The sequence below is a fragment of the Petaurus breviceps genome, unplaced genomic scaffold (genome assembly GCF_028583685.1).
Source record: "Petaurus breviceps papuanus isolate PSGF00001 unplaced genomic scaffold, PetGlider_PUasm1.0 184, whole genome shotgun sequence".
NCBI classification, from domain to species: Eukaryota; Metazoa; Chordata; class Mammalia; order Diprotodontia; family Petauridae; genus Petaurus; species Petaurus breviceps.
This window is the reverse complement of record NW_027185793.1, coordinates 1,800,032-1,824,768: the sequence shown is the minus strand read 5'-3', so window position 1 is coordinate 1,824,768 and position 24,737 is coordinate 1,800,032. Positions and strand designations below refer to the sequence as shown.

The 24,737-nt window shown below is 40.0% G+C and overlaps 1 protein-coding gene and 1 long non-coding RNA gene across 3 annotated transcripts in view; both read right to left on the bottom strand.

Moving 5' to 3' along the window:
- The window catches only part of FOCAD (focadhesin), a 504,358-nt gene that overhangs the window by 392,072 nt on the left and 87,549 nt on the right, over positions 1-24,737 (bottom strand). The gene's annotated exons all lie outside the window — the stretch shown is intronic.
- Positions 1,128-12,543, bottom strand: LOC138161295 (uncharacterized). Its single transcript, XR_011168327.1, has 2 exons — positions 11,627-12,543; positions 1,128-2,247 (listed from the first exon to the last, which is right to left on the bottom strand). It is a non-coding gene; the product is annotated as an uncharacterized lncRNA (long non-coding RNA).

The following is a 24,737-nucleotide window of genomic DNA, read 5'->3' as shown; positions in this document are numbered from 1 at the left end:
CACACACACACACACACACACACACACACACACACACACACACACACACACACACACACACACACTGCCTGAATTCACTGCCCTGGCACCAGCAGTTCAGATAACTGCTATACTGGTGCTACAGGGTTGATTCATGTAATTTTTGTTTCTAAGTAGTGGAGGGTGGGATGTGGTATTGACCTCTATTTTAAGTCCAAATTCATGTCCTGCCCCTTTCCCTCTCTTCCTGGCTTTTTGGCACCAAAAAGTTGGCTTCAGGGAGCTGGCTGTATGGTCCCAGGCATCTTCAATATTCTGGAGCACTGCAGAGATCCATTGACTATCTGACCTGGTTCAAGCAGATTTCCATAACCTGTAGCCAGGATCTCCAAAGGACTAGAAAATGTGGTTGGGTTTTGTTGTAGCTGTAGCCCCTGTGGGCCAACTAGTACAGCTTCTCTGTTGATAGCCTGAGGCATCTGAGATGGATACTAAGTGAGCTCAGGGTAGACATCAGTTCATGGTTTTGTCTGTTCATTTGATTACCTTTGGGATTCTGGATACCCTAAATCTTGGAGACAGCTAAAGTTTCTTTATCTTTGGCACATAACTTCTTGCGGCATAATAAATATTTCCCTTCATATACCACAAATGATGGTATTCCCCAATTTTTTTTTCCAATTCTTTGCTGCAAGAAAAAAAAAGTGCTCCTCAAAATGTTTTTGCACATGTGGGTCATTTCCTTTTGTGTAGACTACTTTCTCAAACAGTTTCCTGACAAAAAATGATGTTAGTTTATTGGGGTAGGAAGGTTAAGGAAAGGTCTTACCGATTTATTTGTTTCTTAGTAAAAAAATTAAGTATGTTCATTTGACAGACAGGAGCACACAGTAGAAAGGGAGAAACTGAAAACGTGGTAAGGACTAGAGTAGGGAATGGAGAGGGCTGAGTAGGAAAGGAAAATAGGAAAGATTATTGAAGGAGTAAAGCTTTAAGAGGTAAGAGGTTAAAATCAAGAGTATATGCTTTGGCAATAAGTACATATCCCTTTGAATAAGAAGATAAAGAAGGAAGAAGAGTTAAAGAGTCTAGGAAATTTTTCTGGTTGCAAGTGGAAATTTGAGGGAAATCAGGAAGGATGATCTGGATTTTCTTTTTTTTCTGATTTCTTTATTTATTTTTAGTTTTCAACATTCACTTCCATAAGATTTTGAGTTCTAAATTCTCTTCCCTCCACCCCCCCACTTCCCTTTCCCTAGATGGCATGCAATCTGATACAAGTTATTGTAAAGCTAAGCACAAGCAGCTTTCCAGGGGACTGCTGCTGTGAACAGCTTTCAAGGTTCTGATTACACACTATAGTGAACTCTCTATTTATTCAGTAACAAACTAAGACAAAACATTTACAGAAATTAAAATACAGCATTCATAATGTTGTGGTTTAACAACTTATCACTAAAGTGGCCACATAGTTTTCACCAAAGTGGTCGAATAGTTTTAAGCAAAAGATAACATTCATTTACTAAAACAATCATTTAGTAAGTCCTTAATTGAATAATCTTTAAGGAAGCAAGACTCCTTAATTGACACAAAGTACAAAGGTCAAAATCCTCCACCCCTATGTCACATTGTCTTAATCTCTTCAATCAAAAAGTCTTCTTTCTTCTTAATTGGAAAAGATGATTGAATTGATCATCTAAATATAAAGGTCAGAGTTTTCTACCCATAGGCCACAATAAGTCATGATTTTCTCAGTTTGCTTTAAATACCCAAGGAGAGGTCTTTTCATCTTGACTCGTGGCAGGCTCTCAGTTTCCATGGTTGCTCTTCCATGGTCCCAGCTCCTGCCTGAATATATCCAACTGCTACCTGGGTTCAAAGGCAGACAGCTCTCAGTTCTTTCTCCAACTTCTTGTACAGTTCCTGTTCCATGTTGAAGTTCACAGTGTCTGGTCCACCTCAAGTCCTTCACAGTTTCTGTTCCTGAGAAGACAAAGCTTAACAAAGCCACAATAACACCCATCCACATTGCTGGCATCCTCATCAATTCACTTTCTGCCTCTGAAATCAATGTAGACCCAAAAACAAGGTCTGAGGAATCAATAAAATCATCAGTATAGTCCCTGGACCTCTGAAAACATCAGTAAGACCCTCCTACAGGATTTCTGTAAACATACAACAAGAAAATCTTCTTTAAGGGCTTCTGAAGAAGCAGCAAGGTCTCAAGGCTTCTGTAATAACAGCACTGTCCTCTATCAGCAGATGAATCTGAAAAAGTAATATCAAAACAGAGAGACAAAGTACTGGCACCACAGCCATGCTTCCTCCCTGTTCTCCTCTCTTCTCATTTCTTCTCAGCTCTCTTCTGTCTCTCCAGCAGTATCAGTCTAGCCTCCAGATGCTTGATCCTACTAGTTCTGGCTCTCTAGCTTGGACTTTTCTTTATATAAGGTATTAGCTCCTTCCTGTCCTGCCCCTTCCTGTTACATCAACAAGTTCATCCCACTGTGGGATTCACAAGTTCTGGGTCTTAAAACTTGACACAATTATGAACTTGAAACTAAGTGCTAAGTATCTGTTAGCTTGCCCATACAAGGGGCAGGGAAGATCTTCAAATTCCCATTACTATTACAGCTATAAATGTACATTCATATTAAACATATTTTCACATTGGTGATGTCGTAAGGAAGAATTAGAACCAATGGGAGAAACCATAAGAAAAAAAACAGCAACAAAACAGAGAGCAAATAGTATGCTTCAATCTGCATTCCAACTCCATAGATATTTTTCTGGACGTGGACAGCATTTCTCATCCTGAGTCTTTTGGAGTTGTCTTAGATCCTTGCATGCTAAGAAGAGCTAAGTCTATAAAAGTTAGTCATCACACAATGTTGCTGTTACTACATAAAATGTTCTCCTGGTTTTGATTACTTCATTTAGCATCAGTTCACGTAAGTCTTTCCAGGTTTTCCTGAAATCTACCTGCTCATTATTTCTTATGGAACAATAGTATTCCATCACATTCATATACCATAATTTGTTTAGCCATTCCCCAATTAATGGGCATCCTCTCAACTTCCAATTCTTGGCCACCAACAACAAAGCTGCTATAAATATTTTTGTACATGTGGGTCCTTTTCCCATTTTTATGATATCTTTGGAATACAGACCTAGAAGTGGTATTGCTGAATCAAAGGCTATGCACAGTTTTATTGGACTTCAGGTATAGTTCCAAATTGTTCTCTAAAATAGTTAGATTAGTTCACAGCTCCACCAACAATGCATTAGTTTTCCAGTTTTCCCACATCTTCTCCAACATTTATCCTTTTCCTGTTTTGTCATATTAGCCAATCTAATGGGTGTGATGTGGTACCTCAGAGTTGTTTTGATTTTCATTTCTTAAATCAATAGTGGTTTAGAGCATTTTTTCATATGACTATAGATAGGATGTTTTAGATTTTCTCAGTAAGGCCATTTAAAGTAATGTGGGGGCTGGGGAAGGGGGTTGAGAGCTTGATAATAGTGGAGAAGTTTAAACATTAAAAAAAATAATAAATAGGGGTGAATAGGTGGCACAGTGAATAGAGCACTGACCCTGGAGTTGGGAGGACCTGAGTTCAAATCCAGCCTTAGACACTTAGTATTTACTAGCTGTGTGACCTTGGGCAAGTCACTTAACCCCAATTGCCCTGATTTACCCCCTAAAAAAAAGCAAATAATAATAAATAACAAGGATAATTAAAAATGGAGAAAAATAGCCTGAAAAAACTGGGGGTTTGCTTGAGATTGTGTAACATATACTGATAACTAATGAAATCATCCAATTTTGAGACTTTCTCTAGCATTGCTTAGCAAAATATGACCAATTTGGAGAATTTTTTTTATTGAGATTCATTTCTATTGAAAATTTTTAAGTCCAAATGAACAGACTTTGATATTTTAAAAGTTCTACTTTCTTCCAAAGGCATTTTACACAGTGCAGATATCAGAAAATGTTATGGTAACTTCCTAATTAATGTGATATATTTGTAGCATCATTTATGCATTGGATTTTTGGAAATAAAATTAAACAAACTGCGTAAGAGTTCTGCTTGGCATTAGGAAAGGATTAAGAAGAGACTGAATCTACTTAGAGAGAAAATGCCTTGGATAGAGCTTGATAGGATCTAGTTAAATTTATAGGCACTGGAATTACCTGAGTCATTTCCATGTCACAAAGGGGAAATAAAAGGAACAATTTAGTGACCTCCAAACTGATTATCAAAATTTTAGGTAAAGCAATAATTAGATGTTTTGAGACTAAACAAACTTTTTAACCTGATCTAATTTACTAATTTCTTTTCTTCTTCTATCCCCATTCCATATTGTTTTAGGAACTATCTTATCAAATTGTGATATAAGGAATTTGTTGGGGGGTTTTTTTTGTTTGTTTTTGGAGGGAGGAAGCCAGGCGGTCGGGGTTAAGTGACTTGCCCAAGGTCACACAGCTAGTAAGTGTTAAGTGTCTGAGGCCAGATTTGAACTCAGGTCTTCCTGACTCCAGTGCTAATGCTCTATTCCCTGCCAACTAGCTGCCCCAACATAAGGAATTTGAATGTAAACATATAAAATGTATGCCAACAACAATCATTCCTTGGTAATTTCAGTCTCTCCCCTCAGGGAGAGGACTTTGCTGAAGAAAAAAAAAGGAATAATACTAGTAGCTATTGACACTTTGTCTATTAAATATTTTCCCTTTGTATGGGCATGTAATTTTTGATGGCTAGACCATTTATTCATTTAAGTTGGAAGAATTCACTTATTACATATGTCACCTTGGACAAGTAACTTAACCTCTCTGGGACTCAGTTTCCTTTTCTGTAAAATCAGAAGACTGGAAGAGATGGTCTCTCAGGTCCCTTCCTATCTCTTGATCTGTGATCCTATTATTCTATGATTTTCCTTAACTCTAAATTTTTTTTACCATAGTTGTTAAAAATGAAGCAAGTAATCAAGGTCATAGGATTCTAATGTGTTCATTGTTAAAACATTATAACCATTCAATATTAAGTACAGAATAGAGAAAAAGATAAATATGCCTACATTTCAATACTTTATTCTAAGAGCTGCTTAAACAGATATGAAAAAAGCAAAGAGGTCCCCTCTATATCCTACTAAACAAGGAAATGTATTTTTCTACAGGAAACTATAAAAACAAAATCTTGTTACAAGTGGAAACTCTTTACAATCTTAACTCTCCCAGGATGATTAACAGAAGTACATGCACTCATCACTGACTAAACACACTTAAATCCTCTCTAATTGTATCTATAAGCAACTGAAAAAACTAGCAATCAAGCTCCACTGCTCTCCTCCAAATCAAGAGAATGACCTCTTTTGTAGCTGTCTGGAAGGAGAGAGAATCTAATCTCTTTCTGTAGGAGGATGGAGGTTTTTGCTGTCTTCCCCCTCCCCCCTGGAAGTCCAAGGTTATCCACACACAATCGTACTAGATGCATGACAGCTGAAGCAGTACACCCTATCACAACAGTAACCATGTCCAAAAGGCTGTCAATTGTAAAGCACCTAAAAGATAGTTGGAATTTCCATCCTGGTTTCCTTGGCAACTCCTTTATGCCTTCCTGGGGATGCTCCAAGACTCTAGTGACATCCTAGGATTGGAATGAAAGAGTCTATTGTCATGGATATAACCAAATGGGTAGGATTAAGGTTGGTATTAGAACACACAAAATGAATAATTTATTGGCTACCTTCTTTGCAGTTTAAATTCTCAGCTATAAAACTAACCAACACTAACTTGCACTTTAGTCTTCCTTCTAGTCCAGTAAGTCATTAGGCTCAAGTTCTGAATAATTGGAATAATTATTTCCTCTCTATAGAAGAGTAACTTTATTTTAAAATTGGTACAAGTGATACACTAAAAGCATGAACTATTGAACACTTCTCCTAATGGCTTAAACTAAAGATTATTTATCCGACAATTTTCTCTTGAAGTAATTTTATCATCTATTCCAAACTGAATTTTTTTTTTAATTAAAAAAACAAGAGATGTTAAATCCATATCCTTTGCATATAGATGACTAAATGCTACTGGTTCCCATCCTTGTCTTTCAGAACCATTAGTCGGACTTCTCTTTCTGTTCTCATTTCTAGACTGACTGGCCTGGATATTGTATTCTGCACTATACCTGTGATCAATTTGATCATACACAGTAAACACACTGATATTAGTATAACCCCACTAATGGCTATGAGTAGGAACCATACAGCTTGTCTCCACCAGCTTTCTCCAAACCAGGATCACCAAGACATATTAAAAGGAGATTGCCAGATCTGCACAGGGACGTGCGCTACTTTCTTTATGTCCTGAGTAATTTCTTTCACCACAGCCCCGTTGTCGTCTATTCTCATACAACAATTTGACAAGTTCAGTTTTCCACATACCACCCCCTCCTCAGCTAGGAGATAATCCAATACTAGCCTGTGCTGTAATACAGCTTCTCGGGTTTGGGTGACTTGGTCGGCCAGCAGGTCAAGAGCTTTGGCCGTCTGATTAGTAATAATTTCTACTACTGCCTGGAGCCTAATTATCCTACTTAGAATGTATATAGGGGTCCTATATCCCCAACTCCCATCTTGGGCCCAGGTTGCCAGCCCATAGGTTTTAATGATTCTCTCAGGTGGCCATGAGTCTCCCCACCCATTAGTGTCTCCAGATTGGGTAATGGAAGTATCTATACTTCTTTTAGATTGGCTCAAATCACCATACAATGGAATACCTAACTGTCCCTCCATTTGTTCTGGGAGGAAAAAGTATTTTGGTCTGATTAACCCAATGTAACAGACACTAGTCCAGTTCTGTGGAAGGTGGGTATATGCAGTTAATCCACAAATCCAATAATGCCCCTTTAAAGTGGGTTGAGATCCACTAAAAATGAAGGTTTGATTAGCAACCACAGTATAATATTGTAAATCCTCTATTCCAAGTGGTCCTCCCCCAAACCCCTGTTTATAAAAACATTTCCATAGTCGGTGACAGGTTTTCCAGTCACAATGGTCAACAACGCCTTCAGAGGTGAGATTATGGCGGGACCAGAAGGAGGTGAAATATCCAAACCATGTCTTGCTCTCCCAACCCCGCAGATATTCAACCAGGGTGTGGATTGTGGTGAGGTTAAGGTATTTACATCTGCCAATTTCGGGGTCACTGCAACAAGTAATGGGTGCCATATCCAGTTAGCTCCAGCTGGTAATCACCAGCTGGTGGGATTCCTCTGGCTGGGTCTGATGCAGGGCAGTCCTGTTAGTCCTTCAACAAAGAAGGCAACCCTCTACGAACTGCTGGGCTAGAGTGTATACTCCAGGAGTGACAAATTTAGGGAGCAAACAGGTTCTGGACATCCCAATGACTACCTTGATGTAAGTAGTATGGAATTTGTCTCATACCTGCTTTGGTCAGTACCTCTCTGCCATCTGGGAGGAACCAGTGACCTGTGTCATCCTCCTGGACACCCAAATCTTGGGCCTTCAATTTTTCCTCCCTGGTAAAGGATGGGGGAGGTGGACTAGGAGTCAGGGCAGGAATTAGAACCAACATTTCTTCAGTAGAGTTTCCTTTGGTTCCAGCTCTCCTGGCTTCCTCATTGGTGAAGCGATTGCCCTGGGGCCTCAAAAGTGTTTCCTGAATGGTGTCCCTTTATGTGGATGATAGCAATAGTTTTAAGTAAAGTGAGATTCTGCAATACCTTGGTTAATAGGGTCATGTGTACTAATTCCTTCCCCTTACTGTTGACCATCCCCCTTTCTTTCCATATTTTACTGAATGTATGTGCCACCCCCCATGCATATTTGGAATCTGTACAGACCAACCCCTCCTTTTCTTTAAGCAACTTCAATGCTTGGTTCAAGGCATATAGCTCGCAAGTTTGTGCCAACCAAGTTTTGGGGAGGCTGCCAGCTTGAATCAGAGAACTAGTTTCTCCATCAATTATTGCATACCCATTCAATCTTTTCCCATTCACCACTTGGGATGACCCATCCATAAACCAATTCACTCCTATCTGTAAGGGAGACTCCTGCAGGTCTTCCCTAACCTTAGTTTGATAATCTATCAACTCTAAACAGCTGTGTTCCCTAGTCCTATACTCTCCAATGGGGGCTGAGAGGAATTCGGCTGGATTTAGACTAAGATCCTGTGAAATTATAAGATCATCCTTCTCCAATAAGATGGCCTCATATTCTTAGGATTCTAGAGTCTGTTAACCATGTACCAGCCTTTTGATTAAGAATAGTACATACTTGGTAAGGTACGCTGGCAATTAGGCACCCCCCCAGTGGTGATCCTTCTGCTTTCTTCTACTAACAAAGCTGTGGCAGCTATAGCCTGAGCACAAGTGGGCCAACCCCTGGCTATGGGATCCAACATTTTTGACATGAAGGCCACTGGATGTCGCTGCCCTCCTCTTATTTGGGCCAACACCCCTAGAGCCACTCCGCTTTCTGTGTTCACAAACAGGTGAAAGGGCTTATCCTGGGAAGGGAGTATCAAGACAGGTGCTGAGATTAGTATCTTCTTCAATTGCTCAAAATTTTCTTCACTCTCTGGATCCCATTCTATTTCCTCTGGTTTCTCCTCTAGCAGATGGCCATACAGTGGCCTGGTTAGTGCTGCATATGAGTCTATCCAGCTTCTACAATAACCTACTAACCCCAGAAACTTTCGGAACCCTTTCTTGGTCCTGGGCTTTTCTGTTTGCACAATCCCTTCTATTCTAGCTGGATCTAACTTCTTTCTCCTTTGACTAATTAAATGTCCTAAATATTTTACCTCCCTTTCCACAAACTGCAGTTTATCCTGGGAAACTCGGAGACCCTGCTTCCCCAGGTAATTAAGGAGTTCTATGGTGGTGGCATTCACCACTTCCCTCTTTCCTCCAGTTATCAACAAATCATCCACATACTGAAGAATTCTAGCCCCTGGAGGTGTTTCAAAATTCTCTAATGTTTGTTCTAAAACTTGGCCAAATAAGTTTGGGGACTCTGTGTACTCTTGAGGTAGGACACACCACTGATACTGCTACTTCCTGCCCATGCCCGGGTCCTTCCAAATCAAAGGCAAAGATGTCGCTGCTTTCTTTATCCAAGGGGCAGCTCCAAAAGGCATCTTTCAAGTCTACAACACTAAACCATGAACTGTTTTTCAGGATTCTTCCAAGTATGGTATAGGGGTCAGGGACTACCGGGTGAGAGGATAAGACAATTTTATTAACTTCCCTTATATCCTGTACTATCCTATATTTTCCATCTTTCTTCTTTAAGAGAGAATCTGGCGGATAATAACCCCTCAATCACGGGTTTCAGGCCCCTCCTTCCTTCCGATGAGATGGGGTATTGTTTAACTCTAACCACTGCTGATGGGTCCTTCAATCTAATCTTTGGAGGTGGAATGTTGAGTCTCCCTGGATTCCAAGGATGGGCCCACATCTGGTAGTCTATCTGTTCTTTCTCTTCCTCCCTCATCTAATAGGGACTATTAAGTGTCCCTGGGGAACTAGGCTGATAGAGAGTTTAGTTATCAAATCCCTTCCCTGCCTCGAGGACCAAGAGCAGACGTCCCAAGACTCTGAATCCCTGATATTCTAGTTCTGTTTCTCTAATTATTGGGACCGGAAAATTTTCCCCTTTTACTCCAGATACAAATAGAGTTTCTGAGGAGAGGCTCATTCCTTAGGGTAAATGAGTTACCGAGGTGCAAGCCGCCCCAGAATGTACTAAGAATACCATAACTTCCTGATTTGACCCCACCCTTAAATTTATCAAGGGCTCCGGGTGGGATTTCAAGAACCCCTGACTCCCCTAGTCCTCAAACTCCAAGAGGGAGCAAACCTGCTGGTCCTCGTTTCTCCGGGGGCAGTTTCAGGACAGGCTCCCCGTTCTTCCACAGGTCCAACAAGTGAGAGGGCCTCTGTTCTTTTGTCCCACTGGACCCCCTTGGGGTTGCCTATCTTTACCCCGTTGGGGTTTCCAACTACTTATCCTTTTGGGATTCCACCTGTACCACACCTCTGGGAGGCAGCCAAATTTCTTTCTTGTATAGTCTGGATCAACATTTTAGTTCTCTGATGCTCCTTTCTATCTGTCTGCTTTTCTCTGTCCTCATCTTTCCTTATATATACTTTGGTGGCCTCCTCCAGTAATTCCCCTAGAGATTTACCATTCCACCTCTCTAGCTTCTGTAATTTCTTATTAATGTCTGGCCATGAATTAGATACAAAGTATAGTTTTAAGGTACTTTCTGTTTCTGGATCATCTAGATCTAGTCCAGCAATTCCTTCCTTTAACCTTTCCAAGAACTGAGAGGAGGACTCCTCCCTTTCCTGCATAATCTCTAGGGCCTTATTAATATTCTGCCTCTTTGGGAATGAGTTCCTGATCCCAGTAATTATTAGTTCTCTTAAATTCTGCATATTTTGCCTATAGATGGGGTTATTATTGTCACACTTCGGGTTTGCCAATGGAAATTTTTGTTCAGCAGTCATAACACCATCCGCAGGTGGGTGGAGCCATTCATATTCCTCCATGGTGCCTTTTCGAATTGCTACCCTCTCCTCTTGGGTGCACAACGTGTTTAAGATATACAAAAGTTCACTCCAGATGTAGATACTAGGTACGAGAAATTGGTAGAATTGCTTAGCAGTCCCTGCCGAGTCTTCCATAACAGATTTTAATTCCCTTTTAAAATTTCTTATCTTGGCTCCTGTTAAAGGAGCATTAACAAAGCCCATACCCCTTGCAGTCCCCCAGGGGCACTTCCCTTAAGGGGTACATCTTGTCTCCCCTTTCAGCCTGGGATTTGGGGAAGGGGAAATTCTCTACATCTTTTCTGAGCTGCTCTAGCTCATGTCTTAAGCGTTCATGAGTTCCCCTTCCTAAAGTCTCAGAGGTCCCTAAATCAACGAGGGGAGCTTCAGGTACTCCTAACGGTTCCAATGGAGGTGCTTGTGGCACCGCAGCTGTGGCTGGTAGTGGTACATAACGGGGTGGAACAGCAAGCAGGGGGTCCCAGGGATGGGGTGGGACTTCCCACTTTTCCCTTTGTGGCTTGGCTGCCTCCATTGCTTGGCTTAAAAAAGACCTGGTTCTGGTCCCCTGAAGCCAGAAGCTTGTGTATGCCTCCTCCTCTGGATTGAAAGTCTCCTTACATATATATTTAATAGTTGGCATATCCATTCCTCAGAGGATCTGTATTTAGGCCAAATTACTCCTCTGCCAATATTTTGGTCACCCCAGACAAAGCAACAATATTTAATAATCTTCTTTTTATCTTATCCTTATACTTGGGCAAATGTTCCAATCCTGTAATTTACTTCCCAATGGGCTATCTATCGGTATTTCATGCTTTCGCTCCTGTTCCCAGGGCTTGGACTGCTCTTTCCCCATAATTTTGTGAGGGTCGTTACCCGACACCTTCAACTATGCCACATTATTCTCAGCAGGGGCTCGCCCACATGCTTACAGCAGCCCTAGAGTTCCTGGAGAGCCCTTTCCTTGGGGTCCGCAGTCCTCTTTTCTCTAGAATTTAACATTAGAGGTTCTCCTCTCAGGTCTCTATACCCAGCCAATTGACCCCTGACTCCCGAGTGCTTACCTTCCGGCTATGCTTGCATAAGTTTCCCGACAGTCGGTCCCAACATTCAGATTCAGAGCTTTGGATTCTTTGTTTTACTTTCTCTTTCACTTAGTCTTCAGGCACTTTATTTGGTGAAGGAAGGGAAATGCCCCACTCCTCTGGAGACCTTTGGAGCAAGGAGGTCCACAGGCGTCTGCCTCCAAGCAAGTGAGCGGGTCGTTCCTCCTCCGAGTCACGTGATCCTGGACGAGCCTCCAAACTGTGTGGGGTACAGAGACCCTACCTACCCCAAATTGACTACTCGGAGACGTATCAAAGTGAAAGCAGTGAGTTTTATTGAATCTCCCGAGAAGCTGGTGGTCCCTTCACTGGGAAGTCCGGAGAGAGGAGGCCACCATACAGAAGCCGAAGCAGGGTTATATAGCCAAAAACTGCATGAAAACCGCGACCCTCCCCTTCCTCGAGTAATCTTTTAAATTGATTGGCTTGTTTTGTTAACTAACATTCCCTTATTTGGCAGGTGGGGTGACAGGGGGATTTATGGAGTTTCGTTTTCCCTCTCCAGCTCACCTGACTGAGGCCTAAAGGCTTCTAGTTTGTTAGCAAATAGTCTACTTGAGAAACCACATTTCATTCTACATAATACCGTAAAGTGGGACATGAATAAAAGAAAAGACATGGAGAAAAACTAATATTTCTTATAGAAGTTGAGTCAAATCAAAGCAATCATCACAAGAAGGACAAATGAGTCCAGAAAGTGCACAGAAAACATGATCTCCTTCCTAAGAGAGAAATTAGCTACCAAGGGCAACATATTTAGATTATGAATTCCTTTGCAAAATGTTATGGAGAAAGACAGTAGAAGATTATAGGAAACAGCATCTCATTAAACAGTAAGACATAAAAATTTTCAGGAAACTTGGCATTATATCCAATTAAACTAGTTCCTCCCATGAAAATAAAATGAAATTGCAAGGAGAACAGATGAAATATGGAATAATTTGACCTAACATAAGTTCTTTATAAACTCTTTCCTTTATCAATGATGAAGAAAAGCTATCACATTTGAACTTGAACATCTCAGTCCCCTATGTGCTACATAAGGAAATGAAAATGGCCCTAAAGAATACAAAGATAGGAAAAGCAAATGGACCAAGTCAAGTATACATAGAGGAAATCCACACTAGAGATAAGAAATTTCAGGACATAGAAGAAGTGATTATCAAAATTTCTGAAAGAGGGGAAGATATTGAATAATTGGACAAAATCTTGGTAAGATTGTTAAACTAAAGGAGTGATCAAGAAGATACCACTAACTAGTGACATATATTTGCTTTCTTATCTCCACAAATTTTTATGAGCATTAGAGAGAAGAAGAAGAAGAAAAAGAAGAAGAAAGGAAAAGAAGGAGAAGAAGAAGAAGAGGAAAAGGAGGAGGAGGAGGAGCATATTTCAATGTCAGGCAGAAGTAAACCAAAGAGGATCATCCTGATTTATTTCCTAATGGTAGGGGAGATATGCATCATAAAAGAAGAAATTAACTTGCATAGTTCCTGGGCCTTTTGTTTTGCAATAAGTTCATTTTCAGTACAGTCAAAGAGTATCAGTAGTATGATAGGCTCCAAAGCTCCAACCTTCACAAATCTCTCAACAGTTCCACCCCCACCTCCAAGGGGCAGAGTCCCTAAAATAGGTACACATTCAGAGGTTAAACACAAGTTTCAAAGTAAATTTTCAAAAATACAAGTGTAAAATGATATGTACAGAACAGCCATGCTTCTGGCTGACCACTTGTGCTAGCTTGGCTCTTATACACTTTGGGGATAGTCTGGCTTCAGTATTGAAGGACTTGGGTGCTTTGGGAATGATGAAGTATTCCCCTTGTTGGTCACTGAGCAGAAAGATCTGCTGATACAGATCTTTAAAAAGGGAGTGATATAACCTACATTGCCTCATATCTGATCAAGTTTATTCAGCTAAATCCCTGGGGCAGGGGAAGGTTGGGGAGGAAAGGCAGCCACACCTTCCCCAAACCCCTCAGAAACAGTGACTTCCCTACACATACTCAGTTAGGTGAGCTGAACCTAGACTTTGTGATTCTTGGCTGCCTTTCTTACTCTGTGTTTCCTTTCCTGAATATAATTTTATATACATACATACGTGTGTGTATGTATACATGCTCTAACAGCAATCCCCAGATAGACACTTCTAGGCTTGTAGGTGACCTTGTGAGTTTCAGAGATTGGAGATTCTGAATCCCGTGACTGAATCGACTGGAGGCAGGGGAAATCACTGCATTGGAGAGAAAAATACTACCCCCTGACCTGTCTTGCCAGTAGACATTGACTTCTGAGGGAGATAGTATGGAGCTGTGGTGAAATTAAATAATGCCTAGTCAGCTCTATTTGCAGTGACCATTGGAAATTGAAGGGATGCTTCTCAATTGGGAAGTGACTGAACAAGTTGCCATGTGTAAGAGATGACAAGCAGGTTGCTCTCAGAAAAACCTGGAAAGACTTACATGAATTGATGCAAAGATGTAGCAAGAACTGTGCCAGGTACAGGGTATACAAAGATAAAAATAAAGTAGTTCCTACCTTCAAAAGTTTACATGTTTTAAGGGAAAAACCAGGTACATGTATATATAAACAAAATGTATGCAAGGTAATTCAAGGAGGAGTGGGAAGTGCTGGCAACTGAGAGATCCCATGAAGGTCGGAGTTTTGATAGACACAAAGTATAATTTGGATTGGGAATGTGGGCAGAAAGTCAGACGTGCCACTTGCTTTACTCCTCCCACTCTCACCTTGGTGGGGGCAGGAGCTTCTCTGGACTCACAAACCTCCTAGAGCATGACTTTCTCTCTGTTCCACTCTCCTACCTTCCCTGCCTACCCCCAACCACTATCCCCCAGCTCACTTATAAGGCCATCAATCCTTTCAAACCCACTGTGGCCGAGGTTTGTGTTAGTGTTGTGCCGAAAGGAGTGAAACAAGAGACCTCTGAGAGTAAAATTTAGAAGTGAATTTTATTTTCCATGGGACTGTTAGGGGTCAGGCCCAAATCGAACAGTGAGTCTACATGGACAATGTGTTGGCTTTTAAAGGAATCCAAAGGTTAGTTTTACACAAGCAGAAACTTGAAGAGGCCAAGAACAGTGATTGGTCATAATACACCTCAAACTTCCAGCAGTGCCAAGTCTCCCTGACCCAGAAGCCCTCCCACCTCTGTGGGGGTGGGCTGGCTGGGTAAAGGTGGAGATAGGTGGGAGGAGGGTGGAACTGACCTGGCAGTCTACTCACTTTCCTGAGGGAGGTCTGAGGTAGGGAGATGGGAAAACCAGGTACAACATTAGTATCTGTTTCCCTCCAACCAGCCACCACATTGATTATTGATTTTAGTTCTAGAGAACACCACTACTCTTTGTTCTGGGAAGTTGTTAAAACAATCACTAAATTCTCTTGGATTTTGAAGACAACCCCAAGTGAATAGATACTGGGAAAACAGCAGTTTAAACCTCCTTCCCTGCATCCAGAGCCATTGCCAGTTGTCTTGACTTTTGTCTTGCCACTTGGCTCTGATGACTCTGGAAGAGAGAGTGAGACTGAAGACTTCATGCAAATCTGCTTCACTTAAATCCAATTCACACTCAAGTCAAAAGACATCACCCATACCATTTTACCATTTCATTATTTTACTACTTAATAGTTTTACAATTTTGTCATTTTACTATTTTATTATTTATTATGTTACTATTTTACTATCTTACTATTTTACCTACCTTGAAGTCTTGTGACAAGGAGCTAGTGATTAAGTAGCAGGTGTGGATACACTGAAAGCTGTATTCACAACCCTGCAGAGAGGCAGGCCAAGCTTGTTGGACTGAAGAAGCAGTGGGGTTTAGCAGCCCCCTGGGTAGTCTGAGCAGTCTTCTTTTTCTGCTTTTTATTTTTATTTTTTTAATTTCCCTCAGTTACATGTAAAGGCAATTTTTAACATTCATTTAAAATTTTTTTTGAGTTGCAAATTTTCTCCTCCCCTCATTCCCCCACCCCACAGTAAGCAATTTTATATGGGTTATACATATTCAATCATGCAAAACATATTACCATATTAACCTTGTTCCCCCCCCCCCCGAATTTATTTATTTATTTATTTATTTTTAGTTTTCAACATTCATTTCCACAAGATTTTGAGTTCCAAATTTTTCTCCCCATCTCTCTGCCACCCCCACCCCAAGATGGCAAGCGTACTGAATACCCCTTCCCCCAGTCTGCCCTCTCTTATATCCCTCACATCCCCACCCCCACTTATGTCCTTCCCCCTTACTTTCTTGTAGGGCAAGATGGATCATATTAACCTTATTGTGAAAGAAGACACAGACCTAAAGGGAAAGTACTACAAAAAATACCGAAAGTGGAAAATAGTATGCTTCAATCTGCATTGAGATTCCATCAGTTCATTCTCTGGAGGTGGATTGCATTTTTCATCATGAGTCCTTTGGAATTGTCTTAGATCATTGTATTGCTGAGAACAGCCAAGTCATTCACAGTTGATCGTCTTGCAGTATTGCTGTTACTGTGTACAATGTTCTCCTGGTTCTGCTCATTTCACTTTGTATCAGTTCATATAAGTCTTTCTAGATTTTTCTGAAATCTGCCTGCTTATCATTTTTTATGGCATAGTATTATTTCATTACAATCATATACCACAACTTGTTCAGCCATTTCCCAATTGATGGACATCCCCTTTATTTCCAATTCTTTACCACTACAAAAAGAGCTGCTATAAATATTTTTTACATGTGGGTCCTCCCCGCCCTTTTATTGTATTTCTTTGGGATACAGACATAGTAGTAGTATTGATAGACCAAAGGATATGCACAGTTTGATTGCCCTTTGGACACAGTTCCAAATTACTCTACAGAATGGTTGGATCACAGTTCACAACTCCAACAACCATGCATTAGTGTCCCAATTTTCCCACATCCCCTCCAACATTTACTATTTTCTTTTTCTGTCATATTAGTCAATATGATAGGTATGAGGTGGTGCCTCAGAGTTGCTTTAATTTTGCATTTCTTTAATCAACAGTAATAGGCATTTTTTCATATAATTATAGATAGCTTTGATTCAGAACCACCTACTTAAGGACTGCATTCTTACCTACTTGCAGGAAGAAGGGGCTAGAAAAGGTGCCCTAGAAATTGTCTGCTTCACTTATGTAATGCGAATGTAAATTTTAAAGATCTTCCCTGTCCCTAGGCTAAAGTGCACCAGAAGCCTGGGGAGGGAGGCTTGTTTTTCAGTAGATACTTTTTGATTGGCCAGTGGGTCAATAAGGTTGTTACATTCTCTGAGCCAGGAGAAGGCTATATAAGCCCTGATGTGTAGCTTTGTTTTGGGACTCACTTTGAGAAGTATTCTGTGATTTGATCTGAATTCTGGGAAGCCGTTGTTGAGAGTCCCCCGGCTTTGAAAAACCCAGATGTGAAAACCCAGATGTTGACTGGGTATGGATGTAATGGTTGGACAGTTTGGAAAGCTGTCTACTTGATCTGTTAATGTCTTGATAATTCTGTCTGTATATTTTGAAGTTTGGGGTGCTGACCTTTTTCCCCTGAACTAGGTAAACGATATATGTCTACTCAATAAAAAATGAGAACTCTAAAGGATTTACTAATAGGATAGTTCCTCCATCTCTAAAAAGGCAGCATTTAACTTCATGAGAAATAAAGTGCAAACAAAGCCGAGACAGATGCAGGATTCTTGGCTCAGTAAGAAGGTAGATGAAATTAACTTTTATGCTGATAGTAATAAATCCAAAGTATTTTTTACAATGCCTGGAAGGCTATTTATGGTCCAAAGACCTTTGGTACATCTCAGCTACTCATCTCTGATGGAGTGAAAAGGGTGTGGTCCTGGAGAGATGTGCTGAACACTTCCATAGTGTTCTCAACAGACCATCATCAACCAATACTGAAGCCATTGATTGTATACTTCAGGTTGAAGGCAAATTCCAAATAAATGCCATTAAGTTCCTCTCATGTGGCAAAGTTTCTGGTGCTGATTCCATTCTATTCCATTCCAGCAGAGTTCTACAAAGTAAGGGGTTCACTGCTCCTACAAAAGCTGATGGAAATATTCCAAGTTATATAGTAATAGGAGGTTATCCCTTAGATCAAGGTTGCCTTTGATGTCCATCTCTATAAAGGAAAAAGAAATAGATTGTCTGTGACAATCACAGGGGTTGGGGGGTGGGGAGGTATAGCAGCAAGCACCCTGACATACCCAGGGGGGCTGCCAACACAGGTTCTTAGATCTGCTTTTCTAAAAGAAAGCAACTCAAAATGGGTTAACAATCTTGCTTTAATCAGTCAAACATATCATTTACCTAGTTCAGGGGAAAAAGTCAGCACCCCAAACTTCAGAGTACACAGAGGTTACAAGCAAACAGAAACACTTCAGCAGACAAGCCTCCAACTGTCCAACCATAAGCATCAACATCTGGGTTTTTTAAAGCTGGGGGGGCTCTCAACGGCTGCCCAGAGTCTTGTCTGCTCAAATCACACAACACTTATCAAAGTGAGCCCCAAAACAAAGTCTCACATCAAAGATTATATAGCCTTCTCCTGGGTCAGAGAATGTAACAACCCTCTTGACCCACTGCCCAATCACAAAGTATCTCCTGAAAAACAAGCCTCCCACCAGGTGCACTTAAGCCTATCAAATGGCCTAGGGCCAGGGAAGATCTTAAATTTACATTTCTATTACCTGATGTCTTCTCTCTTAGTCATTGCTGGCAAGATTCTTTCCAGAGTCCTCTTTAATAGACTGATCCTTCACGTGGAAGATGGTCCTATATTGAGAGCCAATATGGCTTCAGAAAGGACTGAGGAACAGTTGACATGATGTTTGCTACTTGACAACTCCAATAAAAATGCTAGGGGCAGAACAGAAGTCTGTACACAATGTTTCTTGATCTGACCATGGTCTGTGATACTGTCAGTTATGAGGGCTTGTGGAAGATAGTGGCAAAATTTGGTTGCTTGGAGAAGTTCATCAGTATCATATACCAGTTTCATGATGGCATGCTTGCACAGATTCTGAATGGTAGATGATTTTCTTGTGCTTTTCCAGTCATTAATAGAGTGAAGAAGAGCTTTTTGCTTCTTTCCATGCTTTTTTGTATGATGCTTTCAGTGATGTTGTCAGTTGCCTTCAATGAGAATAAAGATGGTATCAAGGTCAGCTACCACACTGACAATAAATTATTTAACTTGAAAAGATCACAAAACTAGACTAAACTGGATGAAGAGTTGGTGCATAACTTTTTTGTTTGCAGATCATTGTGCATTCAATGTAGCCTCTGAGGCTGAGATGCAAGAAAATCTGTATTCATTCTCTGCTGCTTATACTAATTTTGGCTTAACAATTAACATCATGACAACAGAGGTTCTCCATCAGCTCGTACCACAGCATCGATACATGAAACCATTCATTATTGCGAATGGAGAAATTTTGAATGTTGAGGAGAAGTTCACTTACTTGAAAGTATACTTTCCAGGGATGTACACAAAGATGATGAGGTTGATGCACACATTGCTAGAGCTAGCTCAGTGTTTGGGAAGCTCCAAAAGAAAGTGTGGGAGAAAAGAGGTATTAGGCTGTCTACCAGACTAAAAGTCTATGGAGCTGTTGTGTTGACTTCATTGCCTAGGAAATCTGGACAATCCACCAACTCCATGCCAGAAAATTAAACTGTGTTTATTTGAACTGTCTTAGGAAGATTCTGAAGATCACCTGATAAGATAAGGTACTGGATGCTGAGGTCATCTCTTGAGCAAAACTGCCAAGTATTCAAATTCTACTGCAGATAATTGTAAGTCTGATGGACTGGTCACATTCTTAAATGCCAAATGTACATTTGCCTAAAAGATTATGTTACAGAGGATTTGCATAAGGCAGGCATTCATATGGTGTTCAGGGGAAGTGATACAAGGACTCTCTCAAAGTCTTTCTGAAGAACTTTGGTATTGATTGTGAGACACAGGAGACATTGGCACAGGATAGTCTAGCATAGTGTACCTGCATAAAAGAAGGCACTGTGCTCTATGAGCAGAGCAGAATTGCAGTAGTTTGAAAGAAATGTGAAATGTTCAATTTAGAGATATCTTCCTCTCAAATGATCATATAGATTATTTATACCCAATCTATGGTAGAGTCTTCTGAGCTCATGATCATGATCAGCCACAGCCAGATACATTATACGTTGACTCTGACATCATGATATCATTTTACTCCTCTCTAAGCACAATGGACAAACAACAAGAACAATTGTTATAGAAACATTACTCCAAAGCATACTCTCATCTTGCAAAAACAAAATGCCTAGGGAAAGTGGGCTCAAACTTAGACAGTTCATTTGATTAAAGTATAAACTCACAGCTCCTGATTATTTGAAGTCTTTATATCCCTTTTTATGTTTGCTTTTTGTTTTTACTTTTTAGAGGGCAATTGGGGTTAAGTGACTTGCCCAAGATCACATGGCTAGTTTTTATCTGAGACCAGATTTGAACTCAGGTCCTCCTGACTCCAGGGCCAGTGCTCTGTTCACTGTGCCACCTAGCCACCCCTTTATATCCCTCTTTAAAGTCATCATAAAATTCTATAAGATAGTTTTCTTCTGTGCTCCAAGGATCAGTGCCTTTGTTGATTCCATTGTTGTATTTATTCTCACCATGAAGAGGTCATGCTTCCTTAAGCTGCCTTTCTTTGTTTTGTCTAGTTTAACCTCAGCTCACTCCTGCTCCTAGGATACTAGTACCAGCTCTGAAAGCCCAAATCTTTTTGAATCTTCACTATTCAAAAGGTCATCCTCTGGTCAAGGAGGGGTATTGTGACACTACTGCTGGCCTTACTGCTTTCCCTTTTTGTCACCTGATATAGATGCAATGGATCTGCTTTCTCAAGGAACTCCTGAAACTTTCTTCACATTTTGTGTGAATCCCTTCTCTGATGTAACTCAGAGCTATGCTTCATTCTTTCAACCAATTCTAATAACATTTCCTTTGTAGCTTCATCCAATGGCTCAACATGGCAGGAAGTCTCCAACCTCAGAGATCTGTGCTTAGCCCTGTGCTGTTTAACAAAGACTTGGATAAAGGAATAGATAGCACACTAAATCAAATTTGCAGGTGACATAAAGCTGGGAGGGCTAACTAATATAATAGATGACAGTCAGGATCCAAAGGTTACTTAACAGGCTTGAGTAATAAGCTGGAACTAATAAGATGGAAACCAATAGGGACAAATGTAAAGTCTTACACATGAGTATAAAAAAGTAATCTGTGATCCTGTAGCTTTGAAATGAATGAGAAACCCAAGATACAGAGATTCTGGGTAATTAATAATCAATTTATTAATTAGGCTAGCAAATAATTAATGAATTGATGGTCAGTGGTCTCAGTAACCAAAGACAAATAATGGAGATCATCAAATGCTTAAATACCTTTGCAAAAGTGGATGTCCCTGATAGGCAGAGATCAATAATCAATGAGGCACAGATTTTCAAATGAAGTGGGCTGAAAGCCTTCAACTCCTCCAGCTGAGAAAGTGACTTGATCATGAGACTCAGCTACCACCATCCCCAATCTGGACAAAAGAATCCATCTCCAACCTGACTACTTGAGACTTGAACAATGTGTGTGGGTTGGGAATGGAGGGGTTGAAGGATAGCCTAATGCTTTTTAGGATCCATCATTCACCTAGATGAGATTCTCTTTACACTTTGCTCAGAAATAAATTCTTCAAGTTAGGTGGAGACCTACCTAAATAAAATTGAATAAAATATTCTCCAAAGTTTAGGCCTAGCCCTGTCTGACCCACAAGGGCTAATCCCTGAATGAGGAAATAAAGGGAAGAAGCCTCAGTCCTAGTTTAATAATTAGTTAATAATAATAGAAAAATTATCATTTCTCTTAGCTTTAAGAATATCACTTTGGTATATTGTAAAAGATGGATTCTCTGATTAGGACACATTGTTTAATATGCATTAATTCTCAATAATTTGAGTGGAAAGTGCCACTAGAAGGCATTAGAAAATACAGTTCAGGGGTGGCCAGGTGGCACAGTGAGTAATAGCACTGGCCCCAGAGTTGGGAGACCTGGGATCGGTTCCAGCCTCAGATACTCAGCACCCACCAAAATATCTGGCCGTGTAACCTTGAGCAAGTTACTTAACCCCAATTGCTTTAAAAAAGAAAAGAAAAGAAAATACAGTTCAAGATTACAAAACAAAATAAATTCTTGGCATACAGATAATCCAGAAGCCTTCTAAACCCATATGTTATGAATATATTTTGGAAATATTAAGAAGATGGTAAGCAAAGAAAATAACATGGAAAAAGGAATTTGACTATATGCTTAATAGTAGAAAATTGACAGTTCATATGGGATTTTCAAATGCTTGCACATGCAAGAGTCTCTCAGTTTTCCTACACTGGTGTTGCCAACTTAAATGTTGAATGTGTCATGATTCTTTATGGCAAGAAATGATCTTGTACTGTGAGCAATCAAAGGAACCACTGAATTAAGAGTACAGATCAAAATTGACATTAAAGCAGAAGAAAAAAATAAATTGAACCCATTATGCTACAGGACATTCATACAACTCAATAATGACCTACGTAAACAAGCTATTGACACTGAAAAGCAGGAAATGAAGAAAATGATGAATGATACATATTCTTGACATTCTTTTCATAGTTTAACCATTATAAAGTGATTACCACAATGAGGAAAAAGATCTTAGAGACTACCTAAGCATGAAATTAATCTCCTTGTCAAACAAAAAGACATTACAGCCAAGATAACCCCTGTATTCGAATATAAACCAATTTGTAAAATGTTAAGGATAAGAATTGTAGAAAACTAAGGACAATATTGCCTCAAAAAAGAGAAAAGAACAAAAGAGGGGAACCAAGAATTAAGGAAGTATAATGTGATTCCTAAATAATATGAGAGATTAAGCATTTTTAGATTAAATTGAGAGAACAAATAAATTGAAAATGGAACAAACTTACTAATGGCTTCATATTGACCTATTTTTGTCATCAATGGTACTCTCAATGCTATATTACAAAGTGGAAATAGCACATGATTAAAAAATGGAATTAGGTGACCCTCTAGGTCTTCAAATAGAGTCTTTTGAATCTAAACTTCAGAGAACAAATCACCTTAATAAAAGGATTTGGTCTGTGAAACTTGGACTCAAGTCAGAAATATTGATTGTGAGACATAGGAGACATTGGCACAGGATTGTCCAGCATAGTGTACCCAAGGAACTAGAAGGCCACATGTGACCTCAGAGCCACAGGTTCCCTACCCCTGAACTAGCCCTAATGGACCAAAAAAAGCTCTATGCTGGAATCAACACATTTTTTAAAAGCACTGGCTGATTAATTTTTAACAAATTTTTTAAATGAATCAATGGGTGGGTCACATGATAAACAAGATAGAAGATTAGAGATTTTCTTTGAATTGTTCAACCTCTCAAACCTCTCCAAAACAGAAATTAGATACCAAAGATAAATATATTTTAGCTATCACTATGACTTAGGATACCTAGAATCCAAAAGATGTTTAAAAACAAACACAAACTCATGAACTGATACCTACACTGAACTCAGCACCCTTGCCCCATATACCAGATTGCTGGGATTGACGCTGCACTAGCCAACCTACACAGGCTCACAAGAAAAACCAACTCCACAACCTAGGTATCCCCTTCCCTCTCTTTCATGAATTGTGGAGATCCTGGCTCCAGACTATAGAATTCTGTTTGGGTCAGGACATATATAGCCTTCCCACTTCTGTAATACTCCAGGCTACAGAAACTTGCTAGGGCCACACAGCCACAGAGCCCTGAGGGCAGCATTCTGTGTTGCAAAAGATCTCTGTGGGAGAGCTAGGAACAGAGAGAAAGAGGCAGGACACATGTCTGGGCTTGAAACAGAGCTCAACACTACCTACCAACCTACTCCTTCCAGAACCTCAGAGACACAAACTACAAAAATCAACTCCATGAAACCAGCCTCTCAGCTGTCTGAATTACTGGTGGCAAGGCAGAGAACTGAAGAACAGAGGGAGTATGACAGGACACTGGGACAGTGCACTGTGTACACTCTACTAAGTCTAAGGGAAAGTACCCAGCACCCACCTAGGGAGAGTTCTGTCCACCCAAAAAGTCACATAGATGAAGGATGATATAAATTGCCCAGCATGGGGTTGAAACACTGAGATTCAGCCCCCAAGGAAGTGTTTTGAGTCACAGACTCAGGAAATGAACCATAGGGAAAAATAAGGTGAAAAAAGACTGAAATTACCTAAAATAGCAGGAAGAAGAAAACTCAAAGACATGGAATCATTAATAACAGAGTTAACTATGACCTCCAAATCTAGTAAAGGATTTTTAGTATCTGTGAATAAATACTATAAAACCAAGGAAAATACTCTTAGTCAATGACACAGAAGACCCTATGGAGTTTGAAGAGGATGTGGAACCACTACATGCTATTCATAAGTGGTATAAAAGAGAAATGAGAATTATGAGAGTTGAATTTATGGCTTGCACAGCAAAAAGAATGGGTAGAATAGAAAAAAAAATGAAAATCTGCAATGGCAAATCTCACCAAAGAAACAAAAATAGAAAACAATGGCCTGGGAATGCAAATAAAAAGAAGTAAAGAGCAATTTAGAGGAAGAGAAATAAAAAGAAAAAAATTAAAATTACTGAGAAGACTATGTCAGAACCAAAACAAAAAAAGAAAAGAAAAAAAATCCTTAACATTATAATTCAGAAGATCAGAAGAAAACTGACCACAACTTCTGAACATTGAAAATGAAATCTCAATTGAAAGAATTTATAGATCACCTTCCGTAAAAAATCCAAGGCTTCAAATTCAGACAGAAACAAGTTCTGCAAGCAGACCAAAGAAAAACCTTCAAATACAAAGGAAAGGAAATTTGAATAACACAAGACTATTCTGTACTCATGGAAAAGCACATGAGGGAATGTAATAATGTGGTCTGAAGAGTAATGGAATTCAGGGTGCAGTCCAAGGTGACCT